The sequence below is a fragment of the Lygodium microphyllum genome, chromosome 22 (assembly GCF_053477565.2).
Source record: "Lygodium microphyllum isolate KBCC chromosome 22, Lygodium_microphyllum_v1.1.10, whole genome shotgun sequence".
Classification (NCBI taxonomy): domain Eukaryota; kingdom Viridiplantae; phylum Streptophyta; class Polypodiopsida; order Schizaeales; family Lygodiaceae; genus Lygodium; species Lygodium microphyllum.
In genome coordinates this window covers 4184064-4208516 of record NC_141156.1, presented here as the reverse complement: position 1 = coordinate 4208516, position 24453 = coordinate 4184064, and positions in this window count along the sequence as shown.

Genomic DNA, 24453 nt, shown 5'->3' with positions numbered 1-24453 from the left:
AATTGAGCAGATACGGGCGGACGCCAAACCACAGAAAATGCAGGCCCTTAGACTGGAGCACGGAGTCATGTGCATGGACTGTGATCGTGCGTGGTTGGAATGTATGGGGGCCATAGACCTGGAGCAAGCAGGCCTAGCCCAAGCAGGAACGACGTCATTACTTAGAACCGAATCGCCATCCGAATTGCTTCCACTAGGGGACACCGCCTCTTCCAACGAAGATGGAGGGTTTGACTCCGAATCGGAAGTTACTTCGGATAGCGACCCAGAGATCCCTAGGCTGCCCATGACCAGACACACCAAGGGGGACTTACCCGTCCACCTGAGACGCAGATGGTCACACTAGGAGAGGGAAAAGAACCCCAAAGATGCGCAATCAGAAGAGCAGCGGAAGCCGCAGGACCTCCCTAAGAGATTCACTAAATTCAAAAAAGGGGATAGGGTAGTGGTTCTGCTAGGCGCCAAGCGTCAAGGGCAGACAAGCGAACCAATCGAAGGACCAGCCAAGGTCAAGGAGGTTAACCTAGCCCTGGAAGGGGAGACACCCCGACCAATGTTCATTGCCAATGACTTAACTGGTAAGGAAGAGTTGAGTCTTGTCGCTCTCTTGTGGGAGTACATGGATGTATTTTCCTGGTCCTTAGAAGAGCTACGGGGGGTAGATCTGAGTGTTGTGACTCACAATATACCCATGACATCGGACGCAACGCCGGTCAAGCAGTGACCATACCCCATGAATCCAAAATATGCCCATGCTGTCAAGGAGGAAATTGACAAGCTAATGAGAGCTGGATTCATTTACGAAATTGAGCACATAGACTGGGTGTCACCCATAGTCATTGTGATGAAGAAGAACGGCAAGATCCGAGTGTGCATCAATTACAAAAAGGTGAACACCGCTACACAGAGAGACAATTATCCCTTGCCGTACACCGAGCACATGCTTAAGAGAGTGGCAGGCAAGGAAGCCTACAGTTTTCTGGATGGCTTCTTAGGGTACAACCAGGTGCAAGTGCATCCTACAGATAGGCACAAGACCGCCTTTGCCACTGAGTGGGGCGTCTTTACGTACGTGGTCATGCCCTTCGGGTTAACCAATGCCCCCGCCACCTTTCAACTCCTCATGTGCACCATATTCAAGGACATGCTTTGCAAGGAGTTAGAGGTCTTTGTCGATGACCTATGTGTCCATTCGACCTGGGTTGAACACCTAGACAAACTCCGTGTGGTCTTTGAATGGTGTCGCTTATACCGTCTCTCCCTGAACCCCTTGAAATGTCAGTTTTGGGTGAAGCACGGATGCATCTTAGGACACGTGGTGTCGAAGAACGGCATTGCCACGGACTTCTCGAAGGTCAAAGTTATCGTTGACCTTCCACCCCCAAGTAATTACAAGGGAGTTCAATGCTTCTTAGGTCACACAGGATACTATCAGCTGTTTGTACTGAACTACGCGCTGATCGCTAGGCCATTGTACAAGCTGCTAATTGTCTTCGAGTGGACCGAAGCATGACAACGGGCGTACGAAGAATTGAAAAAGGCTCTAACAACGACACCTATTCTACGAGCCCCAGACTGGACCATTACTTTCCACGTACACATTGACGCCTCTAAGTTTGCCGTGGGGGCAGTGTTGTGCCAAGCTGGTGAGCATAACCTAGATTACCTAGTAAGTTTTGCTAGCAGGCAACTCACTGAGACGGAGATGAATTATTCGACAACGGAAAGGGAGGGATTAGCCATTGTGTTCACCGTGAAGAAGTTCTGGCATTACCTATTGGCCACCCCCTTCACCTTCTTCGTAGACCATCAAGCCCTACTCTATTTAGTGAACAAACCTTGTGCTACAGGACGTATAGCTCGATGGCTTCTCCTGCTCCTAGAGTTCGATTTCTCCGTGGTGGTACGGAAGGGAAAATAACATTACATGGCTGATCATTTGTCTCATATACCCACAGGAGAAGCTGTTGGACAAGGCATCATGGATGAGTTACCAGATAGCCACTTATTCCATCTGTCCAGCGAAGGAGACCTATTCAGGGCCGATCTCACACCATACTGGGCAGATGACATAGTCCAAGTGCTCGAGCATGGGCTACCCGAACGACCAATAGAACGGGCACGGCTTAGGCGCTTGATCCTGAAAATCCAGCCCTACTAGTTGATTGCAGGCCAACTCTATAGGCTGGGGCAAGACGGATTGCTAGGTGCATATGTGAGCATGAGATGAACATGTGCTCTCAGAGGTGCACAACGGCATTGCGGGAGGACACTTTAGCGGAGACACGACATCACGGAAGGTGCTGCAGTCCCAGCTATGGTGGCCCACACTTTTCCACGATGCTAAACAATTCATCAAGCATTGTGACGAGTGCCAACAGACAAAAGTCCCGATTCGTAAGGATCAGATGGAGTTAACCCCTGTTATTGCTTGCCAACCCTTCGAAAAATGGGGGATTGACTTCATAGGACCCATCAGCCCCGCGGCGCAATACTCACAAGCCAAGTACATTGTGGTGGCCACGGATTACCTCACCAAATGGGCAGAGGCGAGAGCCACACGAAAAAATGATGCTAGGACGACTGCCAAGTTCTTATGGGAGCAAGTAATCTCGCGCTTCGGTTGCCCCATTGAACTGGTTAGCGACCAAGGAACGCACTTCATCAACGAAGTGATAGCCCATCTCCTATCCACCTTTCTTATCATCCATCGCAAATCCTCACCATACTACCCTCAGGCTAATGGCCAGGCGGAATCAACCAATAAGATTCTCATCAATGTCCTGACTAAAGTAGTCTTAGCCTCACGAAGCAACTAGGATAACAAGTTGATGGCAGCCTTGTGGGCCTACTGAACAGCTTATAAAACGACCGTCGGCTAAACACCTTTTAGGCTGACCTATGGGACTGAAGCCATTCTCCCATTAGAATTCTTCATCCCTAGCCTAAGAATAGCGCTCCAAGAATGATGGGAAGGGAAGGAAGCATGGACGCAACGCTTGGTTGAGCTGGAACACCTATCAGAGATTCGTCTTCTAGCCACCCACACACTTATTTGCGAGAAAGCCCGACGCAAGAGCTGGTTTGACAAACATGTCAAGCAGCGAGAGTTTGAGCAGGGTGACCTAGTGCTCCTCTACTCAGTTAAGGGACATAAGCAAAAGATGAAATTCAGAGGTCTCGGACCCTTCAAGGTTCGGGCAATCAGCTGAACTGGTAACGTCGAGCTTGAGACACTGGATGGTGAAGGAATAGGCTTCTTCAATGGCAGCCGGGTCAAGAAGTACTACCCTCCCACTCATCCTTTGCATGAGCCACCAATGGTGGAATCGCCTGTCAAAATAGGCGTAGCCACAATTACTGAAATCTATGAGAATGAGGAGGAGCCTGTAGAACCCGCCTACCTCCGTGTCACGGTCTCTGCCAAGCAAACGTGCTCCTTCAACGCCTTGATTGATGAGGGGGTAGATTTCAATGTCTTAGTGCACAAGCATTGGATCCAACTCGAAAAACCCCTACTTCATCCCACAACGGCCAAATTAAGCCCATACGAGGCTCAATCCTACGCGCTTCTTGACACATGTAGAGTTGCCGTTTCTATCGAGTCTGAAACCGTCCCCATGCTGTTTTACGTATTGCCAAGTACCACGGATGCAGGCACAGAGTCATTGCTCGGGCAAACCTTTAAAAAGCAGACTCACTGCAATGTTCATTGCTCGGGCAAACCTTTAAAAAGCAGACTCACTGCAATGTTGCTCAGGCAAACCTTTAAAAAGCAGACTCACCGCAGGCCGCAGCAGCCAAAGCAAAACCTCAATAGCCTTGCTTACAATGGGTACCTAAACAGCCTCGAGAACCGCCTAGGACTAGAACCGCATGTCTGCATAAGACCTACAAATCTAAATCTCGAAAACCAAAAGGCCATCACTGCCAACGCCGCGTGATTAAACAAAGGTGGGTCCCTAAAATCCTCTTGCATGCACAAGGCTACTATGAGGGGAATGCCTTGATGTGGATCCCTAAGGTCTCTACTGCCAAAAGCACTAGTCCTATGCCAACCTCAAGTCTGATCAGCCCATGTCACTCGACGCCTTGAAACCATGGGCCGCAGTGCTCTCCAAAACCCCAGTCATCCGACCCCCCTACGCGTAAACCCAAGAGAGTCGCACACGCCTATCGGCCCAAACAACGGCCATCACCACAAGTGGCATCATCCAACCAAGTCAACCTGCCGCTCCGCAGCCTAGCTGACTGCAGCAGCTTAACTGCTGAGATCAAACCCGACCCATCCATCTTGCCAACAGCCAGGTTGCCAACTCAAACGGACCCCCAACCGCAACTCTGTCCAGTCAGAACGTCCAGTTTCAGCAAACCTCAACCATCCGTTGAACTTAAGCCCTCTATGAACGAAAGTCATTTCTAACGCTGGCCACTGACCTTGCAGAGGACACTAGAGATGATGTGGTGGACTGCATCAAACAGCTCGATGCCACCTTTGTTGCACTGGCCCTCATCTATGACGGCCTGGACTTGGGTCTATTAGCAGAACCCTTTGCAACAGACGTGCGCAATATGCCTTGCTCTTGGGAGACTTTTGAATTCGCCTTTGCACAGGCTTCTCGCTCTGCCGCTAAGTTGCTCGCTAGCGAGGTCTCCAAAGCCATCAAGCAACGCCTCATCACATCATTTGACCCATGGACAACGACTGCCATCACCGACCAAGAGATCGCAAGGTTATCCCACCTGGCTGATACGGGATCACCCTTCTTGAGGCAGTGGTATGCTCTTAGGTTGCAATGGGAGGTCGACGGATGTCACATAATGACCAACGCCGAACAATGCCGAGCCATCAAAATGGCCGAGTATGATCCCACCTACGTCGCGCCTACCTCGTATAGAGTGTTAACCACTCTTCGGGGTCGACCCATAGACGATCATATCTCAAGGTACCCCTATCTTGACCGCCTCTTAATAGAGGAAGAGCTCCACATCACAAGTTGGGTTGACTCCGATGATTTCCTCATAGATGTCCTCATGTACATCACACATGTAGGCATTCGACCCTTTGACCTGGACTGCGCTGCACAACTGGAATATAACCCCAACTTCTACGCTTGGCTCCTACACAAATAACACGTTAACGCCTTGGCCCCCACAACCTCCAATCCTGGGACGAATTCTTCTTTTCCAAAGGGGGAAGGGGCAGTAAGGGGATAGATGAAATAAAATCTAAAAAGTAAACCAAGTGTGAAACGCTCAAAATTGAAATGCAAATATAAAAGGTGGTGATAGAAGTCTGAAAGGCAAAGTTAAGGCTATGGGCAATAAAATCTGCTATGCTTTTGTTTGTCCAGCAAATTAGTTGCCAAAAAATACTAAAAATGGAAATGGCTAAATGTGCGGGTGGCGACCATGGCAAGCCAGGACAAAGTAGGCAAGCTTCCCTTCTTAGAGGAGGAACAAGTAAAGTATGGCCTCACGGTGGAAACAAGAGCTTTCAACTAGTTAAAGTTCTGCCATGTCTTCAACCTAGAAGACGTAGTCATCGAAGAACCAGCGGTACGTCAAATCATAGAGCAATGCCACCTACAGAAGTACCTGGACGCAGTGGGCCGGAGGATAGACTACACCCTGTGCGCTGACTTCTTGCGCACATTCAACAGAAACAGGGGCACCGTTACGGTGCGTGACAAGGAAGCTACTAGACAGGTGCAGATCGAGCTAACCCCCGAGCTAGTGGAAAGGGCACTAGGGCTGCCAAATAAGGTGGAAAGGAAGCCAAAAAGAGACATCTATACCATGTTGGGGATGGATAAAGTGAAAGTTCACACCAATGACGGAATTAGCCTGGCTGACATCCCCAACCAAGAAATTCAGCTGAGGCAAAGATGGTGCACGCCTTGTTCTCAAGCTAGAGATACAATAGCATTATGACCCGAATCAATGTACCTCTGCTCGATAGCATTGCGGCGCAATCGCTGGATGAGGTGAACCTCAATGGGTTCGTGAGAAAGACAATTGAGGCTTCGGCAAAGGCCCTGGCGACAGGAGGAAGAGTTGTGGCAGGAGAGTCCCCGTTATCCCGATCAACCCGCAAGGCATCATCCTCCAAGGCCTCCACCATAGGGTTTGGAGGTGTCCTTATGGCAATCATTCAAGAAGCGATAGGGCAGGGACAAGCAGGAAAAGACAAAGAGGGAGGTGACGAGGAAAGTGGCGAATCACCGTCACAGTCCCCACCTCACGCGGAAGAGCAGCAAAGGCCGTCTGATGAGACGGAAACAGACACCGATGAGGAGGGAGAACCCTAGGCTACACCACAAAGGTAGGCGGAACAACAAACTAAGGCCCTACATGGAAAAAGAGAGGAGGAGCAAAAGAAGAAAGAGAAGGAAGATTTGGAACGGGCCCGACGGGAGTCGGTAAGGGATGAGGAGGAAAGGAAAAAGAAGGCCGAGGAGGAGCTGAGAAGGAAGGAAGAGGAAGAATTGGAGCTGGCAACCCGTCGCTCCATCGAGGAATAGCACAGAGGAGATGAGGAAGGAGCAGAGGGTCCGCACCAACTTGAGGCACACGGTCCCAGTACCGGTGTGTCGAAAATCGCAACCCTGCCCCCTGCAGAAGGAAAAGGAAAGGACCTAATCAGGCCAGCTTCCCCTCTCCTCATACCACCCATGCAAGCCACTCCTATCATGATGACACCCCTTGCCACCACCACCCAGGGGCCCACCCCAAAAGTCGACGAGAGCAATGTGGTCACCTGGCTGCAGTTTTTGGTGGAAAGGGAGCTGGCAAGGGAAGCGACCGTGGCCACCCCAGCTTCAGGAGCCAAAAGGGTAGCCACGGCCGAACTGGAGCCAAGGCCGGAACTGAAAAGGCAAAAAGTAGAAGAGGCCGCCACCACCACGAGCATGCCCCACCCCCCACCTCCAGCAGGCCAATACGACGAGTACGTGAAGGAGCTGCTCTCGCAGTTGCAAAGGGCCAGATAGGAAAGAAGGATAGCCGTGGAGGAACTGGCAGCGGAACGAGAATCACAAGCCACCCTCCAGCTGGAAAGAACAAAGCAGATAACAGAATATCAAAGGGAAATCGCTGTGCTCAAGGAGGAAGCTAGCACTAAGGAGGTGGAAGAATTAAAAGCCCTGAAGGAACGTGACGCTGCCTGGGAGGGAAGAAGAAAAATCTTGATGGAGCGTCTCAACGGGGAGAGGGAAACGAATGCCCACCTTCGGCGCAAAAATGATCAATTATCTGCAGTCAACCTGGAAGCGCAAAGCCAGCTTGACAAAATCAGATAGGAGGCTGCAGAGCTGGACCAATTAAGAGCAGAACAGGTGCGAAGGATGCAGGTGAAGCCGGACCAGCTCAATGCGCAAATCGCAGATGAACGCCAGGAGCAGTCCCGCCTGCACCATGAGCTCGAGGCCCAGCAGCAACAGCTCATGGCAATGACCCTCCATCAGGGGGAGAGCCTGGAAGATATGGAAAGAAGGGCAAAAGAATGGTCCGATCACAATGAGCAGAGAGTACGGGGCTTAGCATGCCGGCTAGCCAAGGCTGAAGGAGATAGGGTGCTGGCTGAGAATCAGAGAATCAGGCAGAGGCGGCCCAGCTCTCCATGATAGCCCAACAGCACACCTTTCTCAATACGCTGCTCCATGCCACCAGACCAGAAGAATATGAAGCCAATGATTGGCTGCAAAGGAAACTAACCGTTGCGCGCAGAGCTCTCACAGCAGGCCTGCACGTGCCGTTACAGCTAGGAGGCCCATCGTAGAGCCTAGAAGAGCAGAGGAGATATCTTGCACAGGTAGGCTTGACGGCGTAGGAGATAGATGACCTCAGTTTCACAAAGGCAAAAACACAAAAAGATGAGCAAGAAGAAGGGGGTGAACCGAAGCTCGATCTGGGACCTCAGGAGGAGGAATACATCCCACCACCCCCTCAACCACAACAAGCTGAAGTGCAGCCCCCTGATACATCTGCCGAGAGAAGAGCGGCCCAAACCAACCGCAGGAAAGAGATGGTGGAGAAGGCAAGAAGAAAGCTGAATGCCAGATCCATTCCAAGACATCCTGCCCCTCTCCCACTGCACACCCAAGATTCCCCTGCTAAATTCTGTGCCGAATTGATTATCAGGGAACAACAGGAGTATAACCACGACCCCTTCGACTTACGCTTTGAGTTTCCCACTGCCTTGAATAGGATACTGCCCATTCAACTGGTGGAGGATGTCATTGCCATGGGGGCAAGGCTCAAAGCCAAGTGATTAGCGGAGCGTGAGGCTCACCCAACTGCTTGGGGAGCCGAGGACCGCGAGTTTTGGCAAGATAAAGTCCTCCAGGTGCCTAGATCAGTGGTGGAAGGCTATAATTGCCAACCCACCTGGAGGAGACGCATTTTTGACGTCAACCTGGAAGCATGGATGGCATTTTGCAACACCCTCCCTTCAGAGAGAAACGACCCCACTTTTATGCCGTATCCTCGAAGGGTAGGGGTAGACTTTAATCCGTCCATCCATGGCAGGTTCGATTTCCCCATCATCTATAATACCAATAGCACCTCCCATAGGGACGCCCTTCTCTTCACCCTCCCCGACTTGTATAGCTCTATAGATAAATTTCTTAGAGAGTTCACCTCTTGCCCCGACCCCGCATTCATCACCACTTGTAATTATCTTAGGTTAATTAGGATCCTAGTCCACCAAGAGCCCGCACCCCAAGAACGCCACCTCCCACCCCTCTATTTTGACCCCAACGCCTTAGACAGCAACACCATGACTCGCCTCATGATGTGTGCTTCTCTTTTGCCGTCCTTCTGTGGTGCACTACTCGAAGACATGAACGACAGCAAGTTCACCCAGTGCAACCACCCCTTCCTTTCTACCACCACCCTCAAAACCTGCCTCCACATCAAAGGCTACTTGTTGAGTCAAAAATTCCTTAACAAGGCCCCCCGCCCTCCACCAACCCCTACCCACCATTCAAATGACGAGGAGTAAACTCCTGTCATGCCCTTGTACCGCTTGCCTCCATGTATACGCCTCCGCATGCTATTATATTTTTTTAAAGAGAGAGAGAGAGAGAGAGAGAGAGAGAGAGAGAGAGAGAGAGAGAGAGAGAGAGAAGATGGAAAGACGCACAACAATCACCACACCTAGGACCCTCCCTAGCCTCCCCTACTTCACACTTAGGGCACATCAAGGGCAGGACGTTCAGACCTGTCACCCTAAGACTTGCATTGCACCACCAACAAAGCACGGACTGGGTCCTCAAGTGTGGGACGTTACCAAGGGCTTACCCAAGGTTAGACCCATCTCTCAGTTCCACTACCACACGCACCACGCACTACACAACAGGACAGACACACCCCTTAGGGAGTGCACAACTTTTCTTGCAGGTTATGTTCGCACTTCAAGACAGGGCTACCCGCAGAGGAGGATCGCCCACAGCTTCCCTTAATGATCAACACTTCTTTTCCTATACCGGCATCTGGGCACCTGCCTGTTGATGGCCACCCTGAGTGAATCACGCCAGGGCAGAGTTGCCATTGGCATAGATCTTGGAACCGCCTCGTCCAATGATCCATGCCCAACGCCTCAAGATCCACGGATCGCTTATTGTTCCACAAGCTTGAAGATCTTCAACTCAAAACTGAAGACCTTCAACTCAAAGACAAAGATCTTCAATCGACGCCACGGGTTTGCAAGCCAAACCACATTTGAGGGGTTTCTTCAGAATAAATCCCTCCAATACCATCCTCTTAAGGGACTGCTTATTGCTTCAAGTGTTTCTCATACTCAACAGACGACCGGCCACGTAACCAGTGCCACAACCGTGTGACAGATACCGAGTATCTTCATGGAGTTGAAAGCACCCCGGAATTTCTCCTGGTTATCATCCCCAACCTCCATCACCCCTCAATCCTCCCGACCCCGGCTTACCTGTTCCGCCTAAAGGCCGACGTAACTAGCCACTATGGCCCACCACAGTGCCATGGGACTGGCACTCGTCTAGGAGGGGGGTAATGTTAACCCCAACATGAAGAAAGCAAAGGAAAGTGGGAAAGGCGCAGGGCAAAGGTGGAAAAAAGGTAGCCCGACTGAAGAAAGAAGAGAAAAGAAGTTCAAAAGCGCAAGGGCGACCTTAAAAGTCCAAAGCAAATGCAAAAGGGGAGAAAGGTGCATTTTAAAATGAAAAGGCGCACCCTGAAATCATGTAAAAGAGCGCCGAGCTCTCACCCGTGCAATTTGTAAATGTAGACAGGCGGCGGAAAGGAAGCTAGGAAAATAGAAGGACAATGAGAAAAGGGGCCTAGGCTAATGGCCGGCCATGTAAAAAAGGGGGATGACCGCCCATGGAAATTAGGGCATGTATATAAAGTTGGAAAGTGAATGAGAAGCTCATTCTTTGGTGTGTGGCAAAAGGAGTCTTCTTCTTCCTCTCTTCTTCTCCCCTTCTTGCTTGTGTGTGCTCTTGAGAGAGGGAGTGTGAGAGTGTGAGGAAGTGAGTGTGTGCGAGAGTGAGGGATCAAGAGGGTGAAGCTCTTCACCATCTCCTCTCCTCTTCTTCTCTTCTCTCCCCTTCTCTTCTCTTGCGCGTGCGGCTATGGAGGATGGAGCTTGGAGATGGAGGAGGCTTGAGGATGCTTGAGCTAGCATCTAGGATCATGGAGCTATCAGAGTGCGAGAGAGAGGAGGGTACTCGATCGAGCATCAAGGTAAGCTTACTACACTCGTAGGATCGACGGCGCGTCGGCTAGGTGAGAGATAGCCATTAGAGCTCGCTTGAAACGCTTGAAGTAATAAGCGGTCCGAGGGTCTTGGCGGTTGAGCGAAGATCTATCAAAAACCATAGCATGCCAAGAATGCTATTCACATGGTCAAAACTCAGTAATCAAAAGTCTAAAGACTTGTGATACTATTGGATCAAAAGACCCAACCTTGACACTATATATGATTCTAACAATCCACAATTGAGTGCTTCGTATTGTACTTGATAATCTTGATGCACAACCACCATGTGTAGTCAAAGTCTCTACACCTATCGAGAAGGAAGAAAATTGTGAGTAGAGATGTTGTCACAAATATCATGTAACCGATTGGCCATTAATGCTAATAATGACCTTCAAAAGGTCATGTAGGCCAACTACTGTCTTATTTACTAAACAACCTTGGCAACTACTTATATTAATAAAGAAATGGTTTGTTTAAAAGTCAAAAGATATACCTAGAGGTTCCACAGTGTTTATTGACACTCTTGAAGTCATTTTTGCCTTCTTGTTATATAGACTCTCTTTGTCTCCACGAAAGTACCCTATCTGATGGCTTGCAAAACGTGACTTTTCAAATGGTTTCTCACTATGAGTCACCTTGAGCTTACTATCCTTCTTCTTTTGTAACTCCAAAGGCAATTAATGAGATGTTGGTTTAGGGATTTTCATTTTCTTATAGGTAGAGCCAACTCAATGCAATCCTTCCCTTGACTAGCTAACCCTAAATGCAACCAAAATATTATCAAAAATTTTTACGTACCTGTACATACCCTGCAAAGAGTGGAAAGGATTGTAGAGCAATGTTGGCAGGTCATCTAAGGCCTTCATTTTATGAAGAAAATCCTTGAACTCTCATGAATATGTATCTAAGGTCTTCTTCCCCATATCTAACTTGAACAACTTACAAAAGTTTTCAATCCGATTATTGTTCACAAACCACTTTTGAAAAACAGATTGAAAATCAACCCATGTTTTTGGCATAGGGATAGCCTCATCCACCAAGCACATGTCCTTATATGAGAAGAAAGAGTACTTGTCAAGCATAAACCATCACAATTCCATGAGTGAATGGTAGTTTTGTGCACATCATTTAATCTTTCATTAGATAGCAAGTTGATGCTTTGATATCAATGAAACATCCACTTAGGATCCAACCTCCACACAAGGCACAATACAAGTTGTATCTACGAATAGCAAGGTAACTGTGAAACATTTCACCCCTAAAACATTGTGTTTCACCTCGAAACATTTCACCTTTGGGCAAGTCCCAAGAGAAACAATGAAACATATGAGAGCTTTCTTCGTAAATAACAATTACAACATACATATTTATATTATCTTTCATGTCAACAAATAATATCTATCTTATACACAGAATGCCCAAAAACCCGCAAAAAAGGAAAAGAAAACAAAATTTTTCATTTAAAAACCATGTTTATTGATGTTTCAATCAACCATTTCACTTAAGGTATTTCACATTTTAGTGAGAGATTTAAGACATTTCAAGCATTTGCAACAAAATCTGTTTCATGATTACCATCATCTAAAGCACTAAGAGGAATGGACATCAAACTCACCTCTTAGCCATAGAGCCAAATGGGCTACCCCTAAGCTTGAGAGCTATCAACAAACCATATCACGACCAAGTCTAAAGCGCTAGTGTCCCAGCTAATTTCCATGCTACATTTAGAAGTGCTACTTTCAAGTGAGTTGGCTCCTTTACTTCTTGCATAATCTTAGCCATCAAGTCCATGTTGACCATGTAAACAAAAGCCTTCCTTTACTTCTCTATTCTTTGAGACTGCCTTGGTACATCTATCGTTTTCTCAATAAACATAGACATAGGATTATTCTAATCATAGAGTTGCTTCACCCATTGTGGCATTGGCTTTTTTGGTGGTACGAGGGTAGGCTGAGATTTTTTTTTTCATCATCCAAAGATGATACTTACTTCGTCTTTAGAGTAGGGATAGCTCTTGGGATGGGTTCCTAGTGGACTACTTTGCTTGATGATAAAGTAGAAGGGCTTTTCTTTGCCTCCACTACATGTGGCTGTTGCCTAAATATCTCATTGTAGCTGGCTATGATCTTCTTTCTTTCTTGATCATATATTTTATAAGCCTTTTGCTTATCATTGTAACCCAAGAAGATATCACTATAATCCAAAAAGATATTTGGTACTTTTTGGTTGTAACTTGTTTATCTTCTCGTTTTTAGAACATGTACATACCATTCATATCCAAAGATTTTGGAATGGAAAATAAATGGTTTTTAACCAGTGTACGTCTCATGTAGTGCCTTTCCCCTTGAGAGCCTCTGTGCACTCTTATTTAAAATGTAAACTATAATATTAATAGTCTTTGCCTAAAACTAGTCAGATGATTCATTGCCGTTGAACATCAATCTCTTGATTCATTTGCTCTTGCAAAAGTTTATACTCCTTTGAGTCGAACTCACCATGAGCATCTATTTTGAACACACTTTTTTTTCACACTTTTTCCTATTTCATTTCAACAAGTTGTAGCTATTCTTTAAACTTAATCAAAATCTGTTGGGGTAAAAGGCCTCTGGGCCTGCCCATGAACAAAATACATCACATCTTCATGCTATAGTCAGCAATAATTAACATAAGATAGAAATATCTCTCTAAGGCTTGTGTAGATATCTTATTGCATGAGTCATCATGCACCAACTTTAGAGGAGTGTTAGTTCAATATTTGCTTTCTTGTGGAAGTGCATTTCTTTGTTGCTTATCTATCGTATAAGCCTAACATGGTTATTTCATTTCTGTCATTATGAAGGGGATGCAATGGCAGTGGAGAAGGAGAATAGGAAGATGCGGGAGAGAAGAGCACACACAATGTAGGTGCTGTCCAACTGAACTGACAGCCTTATTGCACTATCATATTATATATGAATAAAGAATGGGCAGTCACTGTATACATGGGCAGGCCCAGAGGCCTTTTACCCCAACAGCCTCCCACTAAAAGGCCAATGTGGTTGGGGAGTGAAAACAAAGAAAATAAAAAAAAAGACAAGGTGAGGAATCATGACGTCTCAGCCAACTCCCAATCGGAAAGCGAACTGTGCAAGAAGTGTTGGGAACCTCTGCAGAAGAAGAGTCAAGCATCCCTGAGTCCATGACATCCAGTAGATAAGCGATCCTGCAGCCGCATACAATGGAGTAATCCAAGAATGTTTCTCATGAAGCAAGCACAACTCATCACTGCACAGCTGTTACGCGTTAGAGTCATGCATAGCATCAGCATGGTGCATATAAGACAGCAGAGAGTAGTCAAAATCTCTAGAGTCAATCATTGAAAGAGAGCCAACATCCTGGACACTCGTCCAACGGGGTCTCAAGACTACATGTGGCCTCAGTGAAGTAGAAGGCTGACATATGGTTGGCTGTCCAGCCTGCAAAGCTACAAGAAAACGGTTCTCAACCTGCAAGGGGTCTAGCAACTGACCACCAATCTCCCACCAATATCCTGACCTTGACTGCTATGCATAGCTATGTCATCTGGGCCAATAAGTGCCTCATTTTTAGCATAAATAGCTTGATATAATGGCACTGTAGCTGCTATAAAATCAGCCATAAAGCATACTAAATGCTCATCAAGAGGCCCCACATTTTGGTTCCGTTGCCGGGACCTATGGATTCAAGCCTTGAGCGCTTGCGCGCTTCGAATCGAGCATTGAAGTAGGGTTTTCCCTGAACCGGTGCTTGAGGTAGATAGGTAGGAAGCGAGGGAGTTTGAGAAGGTATTCGATCTTCTTAACAAGTAGATTTTTGTTGTTTTGGACTTGGAAAAGTATGATGGAGTAGTGTAAGTATTTTCCTTATGATTTTTCTTGCATTTAGAAAGGATAGGAGCAAAACATTGGAGCAAACAGTAGGGTTTTCTACTGCTATATAACAGGCTGAAATAAGGAAAAGAAGGGCATAAAATGAAAATTTGGGTTAAATGTTGGTGAAGGGAGCAAGACTAAGATGAGTGCAGGCCTGGGCAGGGTGATAACGGGCCAAGAGTGGCAAGAAAGGCCAGATTTTGCATTGCAAGGTTTCAGGAGAGCAAGAGAGAGTGAGAAAGCTTCATGCGTGAATCTGCTTCGATCTGGCCATCCAGGAGTTATTTGCCCAGCCCAGGTAATTCCACACCTTCCCCTATATGAGTAGGTTGGATCTGGAGGTGCTCGACCAGTAGGAAGGTCTCCATTGCTCAGCACGATGAATTTTTTGAAGTCTCACGAAAAAATGCATTGTGCTCGGCCTGTTCGAGTGACGACGATTCTGGGCCGAGTCCCAGAATCGGCCCTTGGACCACTCGGCCATCAGCCCTCGAACCATTCGGCCATTCGGCCCACCAAACTCGAATGCCTTTCACTTGGCCCGTCTGAGTGAAGCATTCGGACCAACTTGATATTCGACCCTTGGCCCTCGGTCCAATCCCACTCAGACGAGTTGACATTTGGCTCGGCCAAATTCACCACTCATCCCACTTAACTTGGACCACTTGACTCGGACCACTCGACTTGGACGCGTCGAAATTCGGCCCTTGGACTACTTGGCCATTCAGCCCTCTACACTCATGCGCCTTTCACTCGGCCCGTCTGAGTGAAGCATTCGGACCAACTTTGAAATTCAGCCCTTGGCCCTGCCGACCCAGCTCAACCCCACTAGGACAAGTTCACATTCGGCTCGACCAAATTCACCACTCGGCCATCGGAAAACCACACTCGGACTAGCCGAATTTGACATTCGGACTAGTTACATTCGGCCCTCAGCCCTCGGACGGGGCTAAATCGGGCATTCGGCCCCTGTAATTCGGACCTATTATTGGGCTGAATTTGGATTTTTTCAAATTTTAACATGTAGACCCTGAAACTGACCGAGAGACCATATGGAGCCGAAACTATATCATAGATCGATCACTAGGCTGAAACTTAGAGCAAGTAGTTCAAAATTTGGCTATAAATGGTCCTCCAAATCGCGCATGGTGTTTACCGTAACGGCCCTGCGGGCCGGGGGGACTACCCCCATTGGACCTCCACAGAGGAGGCTCTGCCCCCTCCGCACCTCCCCCAAGGAGGTTGGAGAGAAAACGCGCGTCGCGATAGGTCCTCCAAATTAGACCCTAGTGTAGTAATGGCTCTACACGAGTATGGATTCTCACTTGCAAAAGAGCAACCAAAAGCCCATACCCGAATAGAGACAAATAGAGACCCTAGAACCTCAATGGGCCAATCTAGCCAATAAGGACAAAAAGGCCACACTGCAAAAACACGTACGTGTTGCAGTCGGACTGCATCTAGTCAAAGCGGAAAGCAACAACATCAAGCTACAACATCGAGAATGACTAGATATGATAGTCCTGATGATAGATGCTCCTTGAATAGCAATGCACTGACGATCCAAGACATCAGTGGAGAATCCACATCTGGTTGTGCAATTGGGGACTCGAGTGCATTTGTCAGAAGGCTTAAATTTACAAGCCAAGACCCGGAAGACGAAGACATAGTACCACTTGCTTATCTTAGGGTCAAACTCACCATGAAAAGAGAGCATACTATCGATGCTCTGATTGATGAAGGAGCGGATTTTAATATCTTGACCTATGAATCATGGACCCTACTAGACCAACCAGAGCTCACACCGACTAATGCAACTCTTAGCCCTTACGGGGGACACCCACAAGCACTCATAGGGAAGTGCAAAATCCTTGTGATAATTGAAACTGAAAGCTTACCTATCCTATTTCATGTTTCTCCAAATAGTGCTAATTACGGGAAGGAAACCCTCTTAGGAAGACCCTTCAAAAGGGCGACTAAGTGTGAGGCCGACTATGTAGCACAGAGGATACACCTGACACTACCGGGTGTACTCACAACCTTTAGCAAGGGTGACCTCATCAAACCTTGAGGGAAATGCAAGGAAGATGCTGACATAACAATCAAGCCTACTAACAAGAGCAAGGACTTGTTGGAAGAGTTGATACAAGCTCAGGTCGAACAACGAGAACCAGTGAGAGTGAGGCCATGCCTGAAACAAGAAGGTCAAGAGACAATGCCAAGAACAGGCTTTGGACTTACAAATATCGTAGAAGATCCCAAAAGAAGCCCAAGCCTTATAGACGAAGGCATCGAAGGAGCGTCAGCACAACTCCGCGATGGATATCCAAAGCATTGCTATGTGCTCAAGGGTATTACGCAGGTAAGCAATGGATTTGGGTGCCAAAACCCCCTACTAAACCTCCTTTGTTGATTGAAGGCCAGATCGTATCAAGAGCAAAGAAGCGTAGGAGGAGATCTAAACGAAAAACCGAGTCTCGAGTCAAAAACATTGGAGTGACCAAGCCCCTCACGATCGAAATCAAGAAACCAAACGAGACTAATCAGAGGGTAGATCCTCAGTCTAGCATGCTTGACAAGCAGATATCAGATGTAATCGTTGAGGATATGCAAAAGCCACTAGTGTCCAAGGAGCCTTTGATTCCCCAAGAGGATAGCAGGCATCATAGGCACAACATTGCTCATGACAAGGTTAAATGCTCAACAAAGCAAATGGTAAAATCATCTAACAACCATGAGCAACTCTTCCAGCCAGTGTCGGAGCCACTTAAGAGTCCCAAGTCTCCTACACCCTCTTTCCCTAAACGGACACAGGAAACACAACAACAGTCATCAAGTGTAGCTGCTCAATCCCAATCTCTATCTCCATCTAAGCTTCCAAATGTCCCAAGAGGTGGGACATGACACCATTCGTAGCTCTCGGCCCAAGGATATGCTTGTGCAACCTAATGTGACTAGATCAACTCATGCTCGATCTACACAGGTGAATGCTCAAAGGGCAACAAAAGACACGACCACTTCCGATCGCCCTAGGGACTTGACACCGCAATCCACCAAGAGTAGCTAGCCCACTAGACTAGCTACTACTACTTCCAATCAGGGATCACAGTAGTCACAGCCCTTGGCCGTGACAACGACCCTTGCGGAATGTATCCTTAGCAGTTCACCTGTGGAGGAGGTGCCGCAACCAGTATCCTTGACATCTCCAACACTTCCAAAGCACCTAAAGCCTAGGCTTGAGGAGAAACCTCTCAAAGATGTGGCCAAGGAGATGGCGCATCTGACCAATCAACCTAGCAAGGCTATCCAGCAAGTCACAGCTACATCCCATGAGGACACACTAGAGAAGGGGAAAGCTGAGGCCCAACCAAGCACATCAACGGCTGACCTAGTTCAGGGTCCTGAGTCATTAAGTTATGCACCTTCATTGACCAAGAAAAATAGGAGAAAACAACGAAAACAACAGCAGTTACAGGTGGTTGTGGACCCCAAGAACATTGAGACCAAGAGCGCTGGAGAGCTGAGGAATAAAGCATCGAGTCCATCCACCAATGAACCCATTAATGTCTCTCCTAATAGTGGTGAAACCTGAAAAATCAAAGCAGTCATTCCCATCAACAGTTGCTTGCAACACTCAATCCACTGACAACAGAACTCACATTGACCAATCAAGAGTGGATACAACACTGTCACAACAGGGTGACAAATCTATACCAGTCACATCCGATGAGAACCATGACAAAATAGCAGCAAAACCTCATGAAAAATGCACAAACCTCGAGAGCATAAGCAATCCTAGCATTGACCAATCTTGCTCATCTAGGGCTGATCCCCCAGCTATGCTAAAGCCTAGGGAAACTCCTAGAACCTTGCATGAGATAGCAACCGAGCAAGCCTTCGTGGAACATAGAAGTATCACAGAATGCTTAATTGAATTGGATGCTAAACTCAGGGTATTCGCACGTGTCTACATCCTTGCAGACATGGGCTCATTCCCTAAGGAGCAACTTGAAGAATACTTGCCATTTTCCCTATCCTGGGAAGAGTAAGAACATCTTGACGAGCACTATGACAGGCTCCTGCATGAACACATGCGACTCACCTCTGATGAGGAAGCCAACAAACTACGCTTAACTGTAACATTCAACGATGTGCCCTTCCAACCAAATCTCTTAGAGATAGAGAAACTAAAGCGACAATCAAAGGGTCGAAGTCAATTTGAAAAATATTGGGTTGAAAACCGTGTTGCAATGGCCGAACTAGGAGCCCAAATTATGATAGTCTCAGAGGAGCGATTGGCCAAATGGCGGTCTCAAAGAGACCCAACCTATGTGGCACCAACGTCCTTTCGAGTGTTGACTGTATTCAAGGTACGGACTTAGCTGGGACTAGCCAAGAGAACTCTTTGGATGATAAGGTTCTCACTGAGGAAGAGTTACATGTTGCCAGTAGACTCGAACAAGGTACCATGCTACTTGATGTTGCAAAATATCTATCGTTATTGAGAATGCTGCCACGAGTATTGGATACATGTGCCACACTTCAATACAATCCGAAGTTCTACGTTTGGTTTTTATCATCGTGAAGTGACATGGATTCGTAAATATGTATATAAATAAACAATGAATTTTGCGACCCTGTATAGATAACATCAACACACATAGGCAATGATAGTCAAGCACAGGGAGAAGAGTTGGATTTGATAGGTTGAGCTCCTCAGGTCCTCCTCTCACCACACATTTAGAAGCCGTGTGACCATTCCCGCATCCAAGTGGAGGGCATGCAACTCTCATTACCACAATAGGAAGCCCTGACCAACATCTCTGACGGTGTAGACGGGGCACCATCCCTTTCTATACACCTTTTCCCTTTTTCGGTCTATCCTTCCGAGGATGAGCCCTGCCCCACTCCATGCCAACCAATCCACGCAACTTAGCATAAGCCAAGATCTGCTAATGGATGGAGGCAAAATGAACATCATCATGGGGGCCATTGCTCTACAACAAACATTGCATGCCTCACCTCTCCCCTCCTCATTATATATGCTTGATAATCCACTGTATAATCCTTTCCATGCGAATAGTTTTATCTTGCCTCAAGGCCTAATCCTTGGTTCGCATTTTGTAGATCCCCCTACGGTAGCAGTCATGGACCACATAGTGCAGCTGGCATGCAAAGAAGCTCTCCGCTCGTCAGAAAGAGCATAAGGCACTAGTGCCCCCACCAGAATGCTACGTGTCTACTCTAAAGAGGTATGTGTCGAAAAGAGGCCCCAAATGACACTGCCCAGGACGCAGGCCGAAAACCGCCCAAGCCAAGAGGATGAGGGCTCAAGGGAGCACACAGGGTGTGGCAACACCAGCCATGCAGGCTCCCACCAGACGCTCTGGCACCAGGTGCTTGAAAGAGGAGAGGGTAGCTCGAGACACGCAGAAATTTGACATTGTTTAAAAGCATTTTGGAAACAGTTACGGGGACTACACCATCTAGGTCCTAGCCGACATCTTCCTTGCCCAGCCTCACATAAGCCCCTCACCGGCACAACCTTAGTCGCCTGACCACCCAGACTCGCCCTGCCTCGTATAAATAGAGTAGCCCCTATGATATATAAGCTGCTTAACAAAGGCTATCCTGCCATAACTTTTTGTCTTTAAATGGCTAAAGGGGCAAGCTCCCCACCTCTATACACTTTCCTTACCTACTGCTGCTAATGTATGTCACGTCTTTAACAAGCACCGGAATATGCATCGCAGTCAGCATCATAGGATTTTGATAAAGTAATATCTTGACGTGATTGCATCTATTCGTTGTACTTAATGTATGCGACTTACATATACTCTCATGAAGTGACAAGATGTAGGACATCGCAGGTCTTCGTGTGAACGTGTTCAATACCCAAGTCATCGCAAAACCACCAACCTCACAAAGAGCTGCGAAAAAGCCACGCTGTCGAAATAGAAAATCACCCTTGCGAGCGCCCACGTTGCATGGCCCAAAGCATGATTCTAACCACTTTCTCTTTCTGGGTTACACTCTACGCCGGGCACTCACGACACCTGTTACCTCAATTGTACCAATATTGCACGTTCCAAAGAGGGTTGCAAGATCTCAAGTGTATCTCCCCATCTCAACAACTGCTTCTCTAACAATGAGGCGAGGGCACAATCATCACTGTAATATCCATTTCTTGAGCCTTCGAAGCTTGACATTTCCCAACCCATTGAAAGCCTGATAGCCTCAACATAGTGCAATGGTTGTACTTAGGCAAGTCCAACAAAAAAAGAAAGAAAGAAAGAAAGAAAAAAGAACAAGAAAAAGAAAACAGAAAAGGAAAAAAGAAAAGAAAAGAAAAAAAAGAACAAAAAGATACGAAGCACCCATGATCACAACACAGCACCTAGGGGTCCTCAAATTAGGTACGTCTAGTGACCTTGGTCGGCTAGCTCCGTCCCTAGTCCCCTAGGGGTCCTCAAATTAGGTACATCTAGTGACCTTGGTCGGCTAGCTCCGTCCTAGTCCCCTAGCTCTTTAGCATCACCCACAATTGTTTAGGGCATATCAAGGGCAGGACATACCTAGGGAGCTTGTCTCGCCTATGGTTAGACCTGTCACCCTCACCCTTTCGCACGATTTCCTCTTGCACTCTGCCTTAATACCATTGCAATCAATCATGGTAAGCACTGCACAAATGGCCATGAAAAGTACACCGTACTTGTCAAGCAATACAAGTAGCTACCAACTACCGCAAGTACGGTGCCCCTGTGTTCAATTATGCTACGTCGTACAGTCACAATGCAAAGGATGTCTCATACACCTTCACGTGTACTTATTCTCAACATGGACAACTTTGCTTCATCCACACATTGTTACGAGAAACAAGCCCGCAGTCTTCTAACTACGTAATATCTAAGTATACACGAGCACTCACATAATATCTGCAGCAAAATATATACACAGTTTGAATCCTCAAGTGCAGGACAATACTCTCAGCTTGCTTAGAGTTCGACCTGTCTCCCAAACTAATTGAACTATGTCTTGTGCATGATGGAGAAGACTAGCACTACCCCTAGGGAGAGATCACCTATGAGAGGTTTTCAATTGCAGGTATTGAAGACTCGAATGAAAGTGTCGTCCGCTCTTTATCGACACTCAACTTTGAATTCTTATCCTTTATCATCTTGCAAGCTTGCCAAGAATCGTCATGTGCAGAATCCCCAACAAACCAACACTTGAGTTGGTCATCAGTGCAATCCCCAACAAAGAACAGCCCTACCACCAACTCCAACAACCCTACCACCAGCCACCTAGGTCACCAACGTGCCCCCAACGACCTTCCTCCACACCACCACCAATACTCCTCCACAGCAACCACAGATGTCCCTTCCACCCACGTCTTCAGTGCATGCCAAAGCCTGCTACCTACGACGGTGAGTGCCATGGAACTGGCACTTGTCTAGGAGGGGGGTAATATTAACCCTCAGACGAACAAGGTGGAAAATATGGAAAAGCTAAAGCAGAAGACAAAGGCCAAGGCAAAGTGAAACGGAAGACGAAGGCGTGCCAAGAAAAATCTAGAAACACAAGAAGCGCAGAAAAGTCCTAAATAAGGAAAAAATGCGCACAAGGAAAAGTGCAAGTCAATAATTTTGTAAAAGAGCGCAAGCGCATCATGATTTAATTTAAGGAGTGCTGGGCTCTCACTTGTGCAATTCGTAAATGTAGACGGGTGGTAGAAAGGAAGCTAGGAAGATAGAAGGACAATGGGAAAAAGGGCCTAGACCACGGTCAGCCATGTAAAAAAGGGGATAAGGGGATGATCGCTCAATAGAGATTTAGGGTTTTATATATAAAGTTGAAAAGTGAATCAGAAGCTCATTCTTGTGTGTGGCTAAAAGTGGCTCTCCTCTTCTTCTTCTTCTTCTTCTTCTTCTTCTTCTTCTTCTTCTTCTTCTTCTTCGTCTTCTTCTTCTTCTTGCTTGCTTGCTTGAGCTTGTGCTTGAGAGAGAGTGTGTGAGAGTGTGAGGGAGTGAGTGTGTGAGGGTGAGGGACCGGGGAGGAGAAGCTCTCCATCTTCTCCTCTCTTCTTCTATTCTATTCTCTTCTCTTGTCTTGCTCGCAGTGATGGAGCTTGGAGCATGGAGCTTGAGGATGGAGCTTGCTTGAAGCTTGCACTTGGATCGTGGAGCTACCGGAGTGCGCGGGAGAGGAGGGAACTCAATCGGCATGGAGGTAAGCTCACTACACCCGTAGATATGAATGGCGCGTCGGCTATGTGAGAGGTAGCCATTAATGCTCGGCTTGGAACGCTTGAAACAATAAGCGGTCCGTGGATCGTAGCGGTTGAGTAAAAGCTCCCACAATGTCTCCTATACCAAGAATAGCATAAGTTTGCTCAAGGTCCAAAGAAATGCATCCATCAAACTCCTTGTAAGTAGAGAATCATGCTCTATGTGGAGTAACATGACAAGATGCCATAGAATCCAATAGCCAATCTGAGGCGTAAGCCGTATCACTAAGCAAGAAAGTTGTAGGGAAACTAGATGACAGGAGTACATGCTTAACTACATCATCATGGTTAACAACATGTACCTCACCACTAGTAACAGTGGTAACACCCGCTGCATCTCATGTATCTCTGACTCTCTACTCATGTCGAGTCCCTGTCTCTATCTTTGCTACTCTCTAATCCATTTGAAACATTTTCTTTTAACATGCCCAAGCGTCCCACAATGAAAGCATACATCTGTAGAAGAAGAATCTGTAGAAGACGACAATGAATCCAAGTCATCATAAATAGGGCTATCCACATCCAAGAAACTCAAAGAGTCTAAGCTGTCCCAACATAGGGAACTTGCTCATCAAGACAACTGTCAGTAGAAGCACAAGTGGTAGAAGCATGCTGCTGCAAGTACTCTTCCATTCTCACTGGAGAGGAAAGCATAGAAGCATCAACTAGGGATGCGGAAGCTCCCACATGAAAAAGACTCATAGCTAAGTGCATGACATAACCAATCACAATAGTGTAAAGGCCAAGACATCTATCAAAAGAGCATAGGGTATTCAGCCATGAAATCAGCCCATAACCATAATGGCAAACATGACTTTGCAGTAGTACATCAAACCACATAGTAGCATCCAAGTCAATGCAAGACCAATAAGTGGCATAAGATCTCGCAATGGTCAAGCTCCAGGAGAAGTCCAAGTATTTGTACAATAACATCCAAATAAGTGGCTCTGTAAAGTACATGATAGTAGACAAAGTGCATAGCCGGGTTAGCATCAAGAGCAACTGCTGTCTGACATGTATGGGCAAAAGCAACCCAACTAGCGTAGAAGCTAGGCAACACAGAAGCAACAAAGCCATAACTGCTAAACCCAAGCACTATCAAGAAGTCCACTGATCAAGGAGTAACCTGCAAAGAACCAAGCATCAATGAGCAATGAAAGCTCAATAACCAACTACCAAGTCAATAGAGCAAGCACTGCTCAAACATGTATCTGCATCCAAGTAAATCCAAGATCCATAATCGGGACATTAAGGGCCAAATAGCATCCAAGCTGCATAAGTGATAAGCCAACCAAATACAAACTGCTCCACAAAATTCTCAAATGCAAGTCGATTCAAGCCCAAACACAGAACCCAAAAGCATCCACATCAAACATCAGTCCCATAATGGGTAGCATAGGGCATAAACCTTGTTAAGTGAAATGCCAATTGCAAAGAAAATGATAGTGAACCAAGAATTGAGCTCTACTTTTTGCTCAAGAAGCATCCGGGAGCATAAACATCAAAGTGGCATCATCCAAATACATCAGCATATCATC